The sequence below is a fragment of the Chanos chanos genome, chromosome 1 (genome assembly GCF_902362185.1).
Source record: "Chanos chanos chromosome 1, fChaCha1.1, whole genome shotgun sequence".
NCBI classification, from domain to species: domain Eukaryota; kingdom Metazoa; phylum Chordata; class Actinopteri; order Gonorynchiformes; family Chanidae; genus Chanos; species Chanos chanos.
This window is the reverse complement of record NC_044495.1, coordinates 44,412,185-44,427,707: the sequence shown is the minus strand read 5'-3', so window position 1 is coordinate 44,427,707 and position 15,523 is coordinate 44,412,185.

Genomic DNA, 15,523 nt, shown 5'->3' with positions numbered 1-15,523 from the left:
TAGTGCCAGAGTTCAACCACTGTTGTGAATAATTTCAGATTGCACCTTGCTGTATTACACTATCTATTTACTTCATATTCACAGACACGGCCGTTATGAAATGGCTGCTCCAATGAAGCTAAGGGTGATTCTGGGACCAAACAACTCCCAAAACTTGGTCCTTCCCAGTGGGATGCCTAAGTCTAAGTCATTCCATCTTTTGAACATCTCCCCATCAGTGTCTGGGTGTGACACAGATATACTGTCTTCTCCTGAATCCACCACCTCATCAGGCTCAACATCCTCAAGGTCCATTGGATGGCCTAGTATCTTCCCAGTGCCACGGTTTTCTTATGATGCAGAGCTGGAGCTGGGAGAGGCAAATGCTGCTTTTCAGAAGGATAGTACATTGCTTAATCCTAGGCATGAACTTAAATGTGCCATCCTTGATGGCTTAAAAGAGGAGATCATAAAATATAAAATGTACCCTGATGCCTCTGACTTCGCTGACGTTGCCTCAGCCCTTGTTAAGTCCATCCTTGTTTAAGAGAGCAAGTGCCAGCCATAAGGTGTACTTACATGGAGCCTAATATTGAACCACTGAAGGTGCTGCGCCTCCGGTGTGCTGAGGGAACCCCGACCTCCTCCTCCTGGGCTGGGAATAGAGGGGGCTGATAGCCGAGGCAACACTGGAATGGTGACAGGCCAGTGGAGGCGGATGGTAGAGAGTTCATGGAATATTCAACCCAGGGTAGCTGCTGACTCCAGGAGGAGGGGTCCTGAGAAGTCAGACAGAGCAGCACTGTCTCCATTTGTTGGTTTGCCCGTTCTGACTGCCCATTGGACTGTGGGTGAAAACCTGAGGTAAGTCTGATCTTGGCACCCAGAAGTCTGCAGAATGCATGCCAAAAATGAGAGGTGAATTGAGGACCCCTGTCAGAGACTACATCCACTGGGAGTCCATGTAATCTGAAAACATGTTGTACTAGTAATTCTGCAGTCTCCTTAGCAGTAGGTAACTTGGGCAGTGGAATCAGGTGAACAGACTTAGAAAAGTGATCAACAACAGTGAGAATAGTGGTATTACCCTGAGAGAGGGGCAGACCAGTAACAAAGTCCAGCGCTATGTGGGACCAGGGTCTCTTGGGAACTGGTAAGGGTCGCAACAGGCCAGCAGGAGGTTGACTGGAGGTCTTATTCTGGGGGCACACTGAGCAGGCCCTCACGAAGCTGCGGATGTCATCGTCCATGGAGGGCCACCAGAACCGCTGCCTGATGAACACGGCTGTACGTCTAGCACCAGGATGGCAAGACAGCTTAGAGGAATGCCCTTATGACATAGCCCAGGAAAGACACTGAATGCTGGTGGAACTCGCACTTCTCTGCCTTAACAAACAGCTGATTCTCCAGAAGGCGCTGCAGGACTCTGCGGACGTGCTCACGGTGCTCAGGGATAGAACGAGAGAAAATTAAAATGTCGTCAAGGTAGACAAACACAAACTTGTTAAGCATATCTCTCAAAACATCATTGATCAGACATTGGAATACTGCAGGGCTGTTAGTAAGGCCGAAGGGCATAACCAAATATTCATAATGACCAGAGGGGGTGTTGAAGGCCGTCTTCCACTCGTCGGCCTCCCTTATACGGACTAGATGGTACACGTTACGGAGATCGAGTTTTGTAAAAGACCTTAACACCCTGCAACAGCTCAAAGGCAGAGGACATTAGGGGAAGAGGGTATCTGTTCTTCACCGTTATGTCGTTGAGACCCCTATAGTCAATACAGGGGCGCAGCGAACCATCCTTCTTTGCCACGAAGAAAAACCCAGCGCCAGCCGGAGATGAGGAGGGCCGAATGATGCCTGCAGCCAGGGATTCCTGAATGTACTTGTTCATGGCCTCGGTCTCAGGAGGGGACAGGGAGAACAGACAACCTCTAGGAGGTGATGTACCAGGCAGGAGGTCAATGGCACAGTCATAGGGGCGATGCGGAGGCAGGGTCGCCCGGGACTTGCTGAACACCGCCTTGAAATCCAGGTATTCAGAGGGAACGTCAGACAGATCAAGAGGCTTCTCCTGAGCAGGAAGGCCTACAGGCAAAGGAACCAGGGCATTGCGGAGGCAGTGAGTAAGGCAGAATGGACTCCAGCTTAGAATCTGTTATTAGCCCAGTCTATGTGGGGATTATGCTTAACCAGCCAGGGGTGTCCAAGAACAATTGGGGCTTGGGGTGAATCTAGCAAATAAAACACTATGGTCTCCCGATGGTTTCCGGAAATAAGTAAACTCACCAATGGGGTAACGTGTGTGATCCTAGCGAGCTTCACTCCGGTTAGGGCATTAGCTTCAAGGGGATTCTGTAACACGGTTGGGGAAAGATGTAGTTGGGAGGCTAGGTGAGTGTCCATGAAGTTCCCGTCAGCCCTGGAGTCAATCAGAACAGACACAGCATGGTGATGATTGTCGGTGAGGAGAGTCGCAGGCAGAAGGGTGCGTAAGGTAGGGGAGGAACAAAAAGGAGTGACGCTCACCAATAACTCCCCCTTTACGGGTGAGCGCTGCTTTTTACTGGGCAACGGGCGACATAATGACCAAGCTGACCACAATACAGGCAAGAATTAGAGTCTCTCCTCCTTTGTTTCTCTGCGGGGGACAGGTGGGCTCGACCCAACTCCATAGGCTCAGGGGTGCTGGCAGATGCAGGTGCTGGTGAGGTCAGAGGGGAGGTCTCATTGAGGAACCTTGGTCTTTTGCAGAGTCCTCGCTCTCTGTGATGTAGTCTCAGACGGCTGTCTAGGCGGATGGCTGGGTCCACTAGAGCATCAAAGGTGGCCGGAAGCTCACGGGTGGAAAGCTCATCCTTGATGACCTCAGATAGGCCGTTGAGGAAGGCATCGTATTGCGCCTCCTGATTCCAGCCACTGGTAGTGGCGAGGGTGCGGAACTCAATGGCGAAATCAGAGACTGACCTACCCCCCTGGCAAATCTGCAGCATCTCCTGAGCAGCCTCTCTCCCATGCACCGACCTGTCAAAGACCTTCCTCATCTCCTCGGCGAAGGTCGCATAGGTGTTGCAGACCGGGGATCCCGCATCCCAGACTGCTGTTCCCCACTCTCTCGCACAGCCGGTCAACAAAGTTATCACATAGGCAACCCGAGACCGATCTGTTGGAAAGGTGGAAGGCTGGAGCTCAAACGTTAGGGAGCACTGGGACAGAAAAGACTTGCAGGTTTCCGGTTCTCCTCCATAAGGTTCGGGAGTTGGCAGACGGGGTTCACGGACAGGTAAGGTCGGCTGGACAGGCTGAGGAGGTGGGTTCTCCTGAACCCACTGGAGGTGTTGTAATCTTGCTGCCATGTCAGCTAAACTGGCTGTCATAGCCTCCAGGGACTTGTGGACAGAGTTCAGTTGGCCCTGTTGCCTGCCAATCGTTACTCCCTGATGCTCCAGGATGGTTTTGAACTGATCTGGACCTGCTGAGTCCATCTTCTTGGTCAGTTTGTACTGTCAGGACACAGGTAGGGACTCAAATGCAGATCCAGACAAATTTCTCTTTCAACGGAGGTTTATTACAAAACACTTCAGCACAGAAAACAGAGACAAACTGACAAACACAAGAGAAAAACTGGCATTCCTAAATAGGCAGAGGGCAATCAAGAAACATGGAACAGGTGTGTAAGGTAAGGGGTGTTGACTGAGGGGTGGAGTCAGGAGCACATGACAAAACTAAACAAAGCTACAACACAGTGTCAACACAGGAGGAGACAAAACACAAAGTTCCTGAGGTAGTACTGACAATCATATGTTTCTCATGCATGGATGTGGCAAAATGGCTTGACGTCGCCCCCTGCAAAATTTCAAAGAAGGCTTGCCATTGGCTTGCCATTTTCACCTACATCTATGAAATTCGGTATACCAAGACTTACAAAAAAGTCTCTTGGCACCATATCCTAAACCCAACAGGAAATCTGCCATTTTGAATTTGCTGTGGAATTTTGGCATAATTTTTGTCATTTCCAGGCTGTGTACTTCAATGAACTCCTCCTACAGAATTGATCAGATTCATTTCAAAGTTGGACAGTGCAATCTTAAGACACATGCAATGAAAAGGTATCAGAGTTCTGAGGTTTCGTTGCATGGTGTGTCCGTGGCAGCGTGGCATATTTCCATGTTTTGCAATGAACCAGGAAGTTGCTGTATAAAGCTGTAACATTAGGTTGCTATGGTATGTAACAGCAAATTCAGACAGCTGAGGCTGTAACATTCACTTGCTGTGATATCTAACTGCAAACTATGCCTATGCTGTTAGCTGGTTTAAAGCCACGTCTTCAGGCTACTGTGATATGGATTGCTAAATTAGCTTCTATTCCAGTACATGACAATTTTAAGCAATAGGAGTATGATGAGTCTGTTTACTTCATGTAGCCTATGCTTTAGGGCTGTCTTTTTTATTGTTTGAAAGACAAGTTTCCGCTGTCCCAGGCATGTAATGAATGACCTCGCGTTATGATGTGTAACTTTTTCTATTTGTATTTTTGCTTGATCAATGAATTGTTAATTACGTTGAACATACAGTGTAGCTAATAAAAACCTATTATTCACAATGGTTCTGTCCACATTGCAAATGTGCTCCTAACTTTACAATCTTTAACGTTGCATGTAGTGTGAGGCGGCACAAAGGGGAGTGTGGTAGTTCATTACACACTTGCTCACGACAGTTAAACTACACAAAATGTTTAGAACTTGAGCGTTATGACTCACATGCCAAAACTGTCCTTGTAGGCTACTTGATATGCAAAAACTGATACTTCCCATGTTTAAAACTGTCTAAAGCGTTTTTTTAAGCACACACATATTAAGTAAGGGCAGTGTCTGAAAATGAGATATTACATGCAATTCAGCATCCTGTATGGAAATAAAGAAAATTTGTTTGATGCATATTTACACAGCACACAAAAGGTGTTGCAGGTTGCATGAACAGGTGTCATGTAAAGATGTGTTAGTGTATGCAGTCATTGAGCATAATTACATTTACATGTGAAATGTCTTTTTTTTGTTGTTGTTTATAGTTTTATTTAGAATCAGGACACTAATATCTGTATTGTCTAAAGACACACATGAACATTAATATGACAGTAATATTTGTGTTTTTTTGCCAATACCTCAGCAAGTGGGTTGGGCATGTTATGTGGTTGTGTGGTTTTAAGCCCAAATTCTTTTAGCTGTTGCTATGACCATGTAATTTGGCACACACATCTGAGGGCTGAACTACGATGCGACGTAACTGGTTTATCCAGGTAACTTCTGGTTAATTTAACTCAAAGTAGTAAACCTCCTAACATAAGAGCCATGGCTTTGTTTTGTCAGGAGAATGAAGCCATAGGGGTTTTCTGTTAGGAGGTTTACTACTTACTCTGAGTTAAATTAACAAGAACTTACCTGGACAAGCCAGTTTGCTTCGTAGCACAGCCCTCAGATCTGAATGCATTGTTGGATGACGAAATGTCACGGGTCATGAATCATCGGAGGTGCAAGGGCCCGCCATTGCCGCTTGCAGCCATATTAATAATCAGATTCAAGCTCAGTCGGAATGAAAATGCTTCATGTAAACACTTCGGTTGGAATGAAATACCCCAATCCGATTGAGAATTCAGTCAGATTGAAAGAGATTGTGTAGGTTTCTGATAATCCATTTGATAGGAAAATATTAACCATGTAAACCAGGGGTCTCAAACTCCGGTCCTGGAGGGCTGGGGTCCTGCTGATTTTTTTTTTTCGCCTCTTAGTTACCTGTTCATTTTCACCTTGAAAACAGGTGTGGACACTCTTCAGCCAATCAGAGATTCTATTTAGTTGATCTACAAGAAAAACAGCAGGACCCCGGCCCTCCAGGACCGGAGTTTGAGACCCCTGATGTAAACGTTCAATTGGATTGTCTTCTGCACTTGTGACTTTTCGCGCATGTTCAATACACAAAGTAATGACGTATTGACGTTTCACTATGCATGACAGAGTTTAGAAAAAATATAGAGGACAGTGTGAGAAATTTAACGTGTGTATTAAACATTCTCAAAGAATTAAGAATGGTCGAGCGTTTAGATGGGTGCAAATCATGCAACCACGAGCTGTTTAAGCAAGTTTGGGAGAATATTCCATGCAGAGATGATTTAATTATTATTATAATTATAAAGTTACAGTTGTCTTAAGTAATTAACTGATCAAATCACTGACCTGAGGTAAAGCTATTGCTCTCCTGGATCTTTACAATACTTGAAAGTAAGTGTTCTTTTGATCACTCTACCATTATTTATTTCTGTGTATGACCGGCTTAGAGATTTTTACATAGCCTTCAACTACATCGTACAGGTCGGTGCAAGGTAATTTCTTCGCATTTGCAATGAATTCCGATTGTACGCTTCTGACATGTAAACGCGCACAAACTATCCGATCACTTTCATGTAAACAGTACGTTTGGAATCAGCAATTGGAACGATTTCAATCTGAATGATAAAAATGAGTGCACGTAACTGTAGCTAGTGGTTATGATGGATGGAAGGTTAGCCTGCAAAGGAAGCTAGGAAACTTCAGGAGGCAACTCGGAAGCTTAAAACTCCAGAGGTTACTGTCAGTGCCCTCAAAAACAAACTTAATGGCAAATGCAGTCCTGCCTACAGAGTTAAAAAACAAGACGGGCTGAAGTCAATTACTGCCCCAATTAGCTGTCAGGTGAAACAATGCTTGCAGAAGTGAAGAAAAGACACAATGAGGAGGATGTCAAAAAAAATGATGGACAAGACTCTGAGAAGACGGAAGATTTTTCAAGACTTGCCTATGACTGCAGATTTGAAGTTGAAATGGCCAGCTCTATTTCAAGTGAATGAGGTCAGTGGATCTTTAGTATAGGACCATCCTATGCTTTTAATTACTGAAAAAGATTGAATCAAAATACATTTTGTGTAATTGTCTTTCTTTAAGTATGTGCTGGTAGGTGGAGGCAGAGTTCAAACGAATAACCACATTTCACCTGCAGTACCAATTCTTTTCAAGGCTTGACTTGCTTGCTGATAACCTGATGAGGGTGTACGCTAAGAAAGGTGGTGTTGCTGGAGGAAAAATAAGATCCATTGTGACACGAATGACCCAGGTATGCCTATGAAACAGTTGCAAAAGTAAACTAACATTTTCCTTGTGTTTGGTTACAGAAGCAGTGACTTTCAACATGAGAAATAATCACATTGAAATTAAGTTAAAAAAAAAAAAAAAAAAAAAATATATATATATATATATATATATATATATATAAAAATATTATTGCTAATTCTGATCATAAAATTGTACATAGTTGGTTGCAGTACATTACAGAAGACTGGTATTTTGGTTTATGTTTATAGCATGCAACCTTTGATTAATTGGGTTTGTGTTAAACGTACAAGGGGTTTTTTTGGGTGGGAAAAGAAAAAAAACAAAACAAAAAAACACACCTGAAGAAATTGGAAAAAACACCAGAAATACTACCGTGATAAAAGGTAGGAATGGTAATGGTCACAGGTTGTAAGAATACCAAAAACACCCAATACCCACAAACTCTAGTTTTGGCTTGACCACAATGTATGAATGTACCACACAACAACAGAGAAGTGTAAAGACACACACAGTGCTATGTATTACATAATGAACTTATCAATTACAAAGAAAATAAAACCTTAAATGCCCCCACTGTGATTCCAAAATTAAACTAATAGTCCATATAAATGAAATATTGGATAAAGTCCACCTCCAAAGGCCTACAGTGTCTTTAAATCCCAAGAAGGACACCAGCAGGCCTCCAAAACATCAGTCATCCCGCGTCGGACAACAACAACAAAATAATCTACAAGACAAAAGGCAAAATGGACCCCCCAAAGTTTGCGATTGCTTGCAAATGGTATACAACTTTTAAACAAAATGCAAAAAATGGCATCGATCTCACCAAGATCAGCAGAGGAGAGAAATCCACACAATCATTTATTTGTCCTTTATCCAAATTGCACGATCGTTCATGGGTGACGCGCTATGGGATGCTGCAACGGCTTGAAAAAGTCTTCAGGACGCCCACTCCACAGTTCATTTCCATTTCTATTCTTGTAGTACTTATATAGATACAAACTAGGAAGTCTTTTTTTTTTTTTGTTAGTAGTTGCCACAGTCCTTTCGAAACTGGCACCACACAGAACCCTTATGCCCTTCCTCTTCACCCAGTGAATCCTCCCCCTTGCCTAACTCACATCCTGCTTAAATCACCTTGGTTAGTGATACCTTAAAGAACCCCACACATACATCCCATTCTGTGACAGTGGGAAAAAAATGTACCATTATATTATTGTAACGACCTCGCCTCCTCCCTGGCCGGTTTCAGCCATTCCGCGCTCAGTGTCGCCGGTTTGCTAATCACCGGTCTGATCACCTTCGTTCTGCACACCTGCCTTTACTTTAGTTTTCCATGATGCCTTTCACTATTTAAACCCCTCCACTGGATCAGTCAGTGCGAAGTCTACACCGTCCATGTGATTTCTGATCCGTATAGTGTATAGTATATAGTGTATAGTGTATATTGCTCCATGGTCTTGTTGGCTGCCTGTTACCCTATTTTTCTGTCCTTCATTCTTCAGACCCTTGGTAACCCTGTTTTTCTTCAACCTGCTCCTGTTGTCCATTTTACATCTGTCATTAAAAACTTCCATTCACCCACACTTGTGTCCAGTCTCATGGTTCTCCCTGACAATTATAAAGGAAAATACATACCCCTACCTTTTCTCATAGATAGGAAACCTGGTATGTATTATATTTATGCCCTTCATAATGAATTAAAATGATCTGACCCAAAATGCAATGTGGCAGTGTCACAAGGTTCAGCAAGTTTGCAGGAGGAATTCACTGGATTCTGTGAAATAGTGAGATGGTAGTAAATAAGGAAAACCATATTATTTGGTGATATTTACTAAATATTCAAGTCCACTTAATTGTCCAAGTGTTGCTAAAAGCTGCATTTGATTAGTCACATATCTTAAACAAAATAATTATGTTTTTATTCAGGCTACTGGTGAAGAACATCCCAATAACACCATCCCTCCATGTCACACCACACCTTTACTGCACCGTGCTGCTTGCACTTTGCATCCTTAATAGTTGTATTTATCGTCAATTGTATTTTATACTTTACACTGTTTACATTTCATACTTTTAGCTTTGATTCTGTACTTCTTGTATTGCTGATATTCCATATTTCTTATTTTATTGCAGATATTTTATATTTATATTTTTCATATGTCTTACTTTTTTTTTTGGAAATATGTGTGAGGCCTAATATAATGCACCAGTTGAGGTTGAACAATTGCAATTTCATTGAGCTTGCACAATGACAAAGTTCTTGAATTTTGAATCTTGAATCTTGAAGGAGACTTTGCAGGGGAAGTAGCAGAAATGGTCATGGCCATTTTTGTAATTACAGATGAGGGGGCGGAGCCGGGAGATAACCCAGAAGACATTCGAATCTTTATGGAGGAAGTGAAGGTCCTTAGTGAGTTGCGCAGCGTGCCTTTGGCAGTAGCCATGTTGCTGGGTCTCACATTTAACCTGAGCGACCAATTAGAGCACAGATACACTTTTGAAGTTCCTCAAAAGATTGTTATGCAAATATATGACAATAAATGATCACAAAAAGTGCAAACACTGCAAAACAAGATTTCCTGGCAATCATATTAGTGATATGCCTACTGAAACAATATGGCAATGACCATGCAATTTTTCTGTTTTATTTTCTGTCATGTAGGCAGCATCATTCTCAGTTTAGCTTAAATATCAGGGGGAAGGGTTTGGGTTTTTTTTTTTTTGCCTTAAGAGAGAATAAACTTGTAACATTGCAGAATATTGATGTGTAAGAGAGACACTTTCCAAATATACAGGGGTTGGACAAAATAGTGGAAACGTGGTATTTCAAGACCTATAAATTTGCTGACGTTTAGACATTTATATGATTCCCAGTGATATGTAAATCTTATGTATATGCACAGCAGATATCATGTGCTTTATGTATTACCCAAGATTTTTATTTCTGTAGAGGTCTGTGTATTAGTTTAAGTCAAAATGTGTGACCATTCCAGACCTCCAAAGAGGGCAAATTGTTGGAGTGCGAATGGCTGGAGCTTCAGTAACAAAAACTGCTGAGTTCTTTAATGTAAAGAAGAACTGTTTCTAAAGTCATGATGGCATACCAAAAACTAGGGAAAACTAGTTCTGGAAAGCGTAACTCTGGACAGAAGCCAAAACTCTGTGAACGTGACTGCAAAGCACTAAAACACATTGTGTCAAAAAATCACAGAACCACAGCTACTAAAATGACTGCAGAGCTAAACCAGCATCTTGCTAACCCAGTATCAACCAAAACAGTTCATCGAGAGCTCAATGCAGCTGGATACTATGGAAGGGCTGCCATTGCCAAACCTTTTCTTTCCCCCATCAATGTTCGAAAACGTCTAAAATGGTGCAAAGACTGTCATCTTCCCTGATGAATCATCCTTCACACTTTTTCCTTGTTCAAGACGAATTTATGTATGGAGGAAACCAAAAGAAGCCCTTGATTTCGATTGGCTGACCCCAACCATTAAGCATGGAAGCGGTTCTATGATGGTTTGGGAAACACTATCGTGGAATTCTCTTTGTCCTGTGTTAGCACTGCATGGTAGGGTTACCTCTAAAGAGTATTTGTCAATTTTGGGTGACCAAGTTCACCCAATGGTCCAAACACTCTTTCTGAACAGTTTCAAGACGATAATGCACCAGTTCACACTACTAAAATCATTAACGACTGGCATGAAGAGCGCAACAGTGAAGTTGAACACTTGGATTGGCCTCCACAATCACCAGATCTTAACATAATCGAAAATCTGTGGTATATTTTGGAGCAGCAAGTAAGGAGCCACTTCCCTCCACCATAATCTTTGAAAGGGCTGGAACAGGTTTTGCTTCAGGAATGAATCAAAATTCCCTTAGCTACTGTCCAAAAATTGTATGAATCTATTCCTCGACATATTGAAGCAGTTATTGCTGCCAGAGGAGGACAAACTCGATATTAAATAATAAAACTGTTTAACGAGGTGTTTCCATTATTTTTGTCCAACCCCTGTATGTGCATTTTTTCTGAGGAATATTGAAGGACATGCAATATACTTTCTTTAATTTAATGTGAAGTAGTCTGAGTGTAACGACCTCGCCTCCTCCCTCGCCAGTCTCAGCCATTCCGCGCTCAGCGTCGCCGGTCTACTAATCACCGGCCTGATCACTCTCATCCCGCACACCTGCCCTCACTTTAGTTTCCCATTACACATCTCCCTATTTAAACCCCTCCGTCGGATCAGTCAGTGCGAAGTCTACACCTTCCCGTGTCTACTGAGCCGTTTGTCTGTGTGTTTTAGAATTGTTCCGTGTCTGAGCTCTCCATTACCTTTGTGGACTCCCCCCTGGTCTCCTGGTACTCCTGTCTGTGTAAAGCTTCTTTTGCTTATTTGATTCATTAAAACCTGTTTTGCCCGCACTTGTGTCCTCTGCCTTGATGCTTCCTGACACTGAGATTAAGTTGTTTAAAATTCCATGTTTACAGAAAATGTTTTCCATTTAAATGACAAAGAATTTGTCATTAGGTTTATACTTACATGTCTATTGAATGAACTACTTGTGCTTTATACCACTCTGCACTTGTGCCACTTATGTGTGTGATGTACCTCATTCTGTTGCGTGGACAGAAGCACTTTTCAAGCGTGTGTCCATTTACTCTGTGATTTTTGAAAATACAAGTTTTCTGCAGCAAACACTGGTTGTAATGTGCTTTCTTAACTTAGACCAAGTAGGTTGTAAGTGGTTTCAGTTAAGTCTTCAGTTTTAGCATTTTTTGAGTTAATGCTAGATTAATTTCTTTGATCCACATAATCAGATTAGATCACTGAAAGCTGTAGTAACAAAGTAGCACCACTAAATTAAGTTATATCCGCATTACTTCAATAAGTCAAATAAAACCTTGTAAAAGAAACTGGAACAATATGGATAAAATTATGGATAAAAATTCTACCTGCACAAATAAATCAAGTTCATCTTACTTGGTCACATTAAATTGAAGTCACCACAGTAAATTACATTCATTTAATCTGTTTGAAATTATTCTGTTTTATTAGATCAACATTATTACTAAACTTTGTAAGAACATGATTTATTGTCATGGAAAAACTTTCCACAAATGAACTAGATTTTTTTCCCCAGTGTAGGTTCCCTCAAATACAGACTGTGTCTATCCTGTGCATTTCCAATTTTAAAAGAAAAAAATATAAGTAACCATACAATGGACCTGTGTAGAAGTAATAGTGGCAAATATGATCTGAAACTGGGGCTTTTAAATGTTAAATCTGTTACTCCCAAAGTAAATGTTGTAACTGAAATAGTTACAGATCATAGTTTAGATATATAGGATGTTGTTATAAACAAACCACATGCCTAAATGGACGAGGAGGAGGTGTTCCTACAATTCATCTTGATATGTTATAGCAGTAACTCAGAAATCAGGGTATCAGTTTAACTCATTTGAGGTATTTGTTCTATGTGATGCTGTAACTGTTACTAGCAACAAATCTGCTCAATTATTTAATGTTATTACCATTTAAAGCCCCCGGGCCATATATGGAATTTCTTTAAAAAAAGGAAAAAATCAGATTCTCTGTCAAATCTTGTGATTACTGTAGATAGTGTGACTGTGGGTGACTTTAACATTCACATGGAAAATGAGAATCATTCACTGAAATAAGGATTAGCTGATGTCCTTAACTCCATAGGTATCATTCAAAATATCACAGGACCCACTCATCATCATAATCATACCCTAGAACTTGTTTTGTCCTTTGGGGTTAATATTAACACTATATTTATTTTACCACAGGTTGAAGACATTTCTGATCACTACCTTGTTTTATGCAAGTTGCCCCAACTAATAATGTTTGTCCTATACCTCATTATTGAAATAGTCAGATAACCACCAAAGATAGCTCCATCAGCAATCTCCCAGACTCTACTTAGTGTACCATTAGGCCCCATAGAACTGGACAAGGTGAATGTGCTCTTAGGTATTACTTTATCTACCAACCTGGATGCTATTGCTCCTCTCCGCAAGAAAAGGAAGACACCTGCGCACCTAAAAGAACTTCTCGGAATATGGAACACAGATGGAAGAAAAGGTATTGAGGTATTTCGAAGAGCATGGAAAGATAACATGAGGCACTACTGGAAGGCTCTCACAGCCGCACGGTCTGCATACTTTAGGAGACTTATAGGAGACAACCAAAATAATCAAATATTTCTGTTTAGCAGAGTGGCCCGACTTACCAGGAAACCAGTGGTCAAGGAGCCACAGATCCCATTACAATACAGCAGTGATTGCTTTTTAAATATTTTTACCGGCAAGGTTTAGGGCATTAGGAAGAAAATTGGAAGCGGTAAACCTGTAGTTGCAGCATCTTGGGTCTCATTTATAGAACAGTTGCGTAGAAACCATCCTACATTTGATCGAAATGTTCCGAAATGTGCATGCGCGTGATTCAAAGAAAATGAATGTAAGCATAAAAAAACATGCGTACGCCACTCTCCCAAATGTCAAATCCGTACCACTTTACAATAAGACTACCCTTATAAAGGATTCATAAATGGTTCACAATTAGGTTATTAATAAAGTTGTAAACACTTTATAAAACAAGTTATAATTCAATGTTCATACATCAGTGTGGGCTCACTATTGGAAGCCCTGTAGGGAGGCTGGGTGCCTTTTTGTTTGAAACTGTTTTCTCCTGTTTTTTTGGTTAGTTAGGGAGTGAAGTTGGTTTGTGTTGTTAATTTTGTTTTCTTTTTAATGGTAGGTAAGTTAGAGTCCACTCCTCATAGCTAGACTGTTTTGTTTGTTGTTTTTGGCCTTTCCCCCTCCTGAAGTCTCTGTTTGTTTTGTTTGATGCTTCCTGTTGTCAAGTGTGATAATAGATTCAATTGCTATCCTCTTAAGTTGATTTTTGTTGTATGGTGGTGTGCTTGGGACACTCCTTTACTTAATTTAATCAGTTATTTATTGTTACATTCCCTTACCCCCCTGGACAAAAAGGGGGAACGTAACAAATTGGGGGCTCGTCAAATGTACCACAAGTATCATAATTGTCTCTTGGCACGGCCAAGTGTTTGTTCTCTTTGTCTGGCTGTTTCTTTTTGGTGTGGGAAGAGATGGTGGATAGGTATGGCTTTTGATCTGATAGCATTCACGCTGTTCCCTAACACTGATCAATTTAACCAGTGTCGTAAAGATGATTTATTGCAAATTGCAGATTTCTTTGATATTTCTGTTCCTCGCCATGCAGCTAAGCGGGTTATCAAGGCTGAGTTATACGCTAAATTGGTAGAGCAGCATATTTTGCCAGATGAGTCAGTGGTGGAAGGGGCTGGTGCAGCTTTTCCAGTGGAGGGCTCCGACAGAAAGCCTCCCACTACACCTGAATCTCCAACACCTCTCTATGATCCTGTCCTGGCCATTAAGCTGAAAGAGTTAGAGCTGGAAATTAAAAGACAGGAACGTGAAACACAGATGCTCCGTGTGCGTGAGGTGGAGTTAATGACCTCGGACTCTCAAAGGCCTGGTCTTGGGGCAAGGCCTGGTCTTGGGCCAAGGCCTGTTTCTGCTCATACTCCTGTTCCTGTTCCAGCGTCTTCCTTTGCTCTGGCTGCTGATAATGCACCTGACATGGTTGCTGCAGCCCTGGCTTACTTTGATGTCAGTAAGTATATTAAACTTGTGCCACCTTTTAGGGAGACTGAGGTTGACTCATATTTTATTGCTTTTAAACGTGTGGCTGAAAAGTTGAATTGGCCAAGAGATATGTGGGCTCTACTCCTACAGTGTAATTTTGTTGGTAAAGCACAAGAGGTGTGTTCAGCCTTGCCAACTGACCAATCCCTTGATTATGATACTGTTAAAGCTGCAGTTCTTAGGGCCTATGAGTTAGTGCCTGAGGCATACAGACAGAAGTTCCGCGGTCACGTAAAAACAGCCAGACAAACTTTTGTTGAATTTGCTAGGGAGAAGAGAGTTCTTTTTGAGAAGTGGTGTTTAGCCACACACACTACAAACTTTGAGCAGCTTCAAGAGCTAGTGCTGTTGGAGGACTTCAAAAGCTGTGTACCAGAAAATGTTGTTGTTCATTTAAATGAGCAGAAAGTAACCTCTCTGTGTAATGCTGCTGTTCTGGCTGATGAGTTTGTGCTGACACACCGATCTGTTTTCCCCTTGGCACGTCAGGACAGAACTCAGTCCTCAACTGCTGAGAGTTCAGCCAGAAACATGACCAGAGTATTCTCGCACCTAAATAGAACTGAGGTAGGTACAGGCCGTAAGATGGTACCAAAGAGATCAAATGACAGGCGTGTGTGTTTTTACTGCCTTGATCCAAGTCATCTGATCACAGATTGTAAAGCGTGGAAGCAAAAGAACT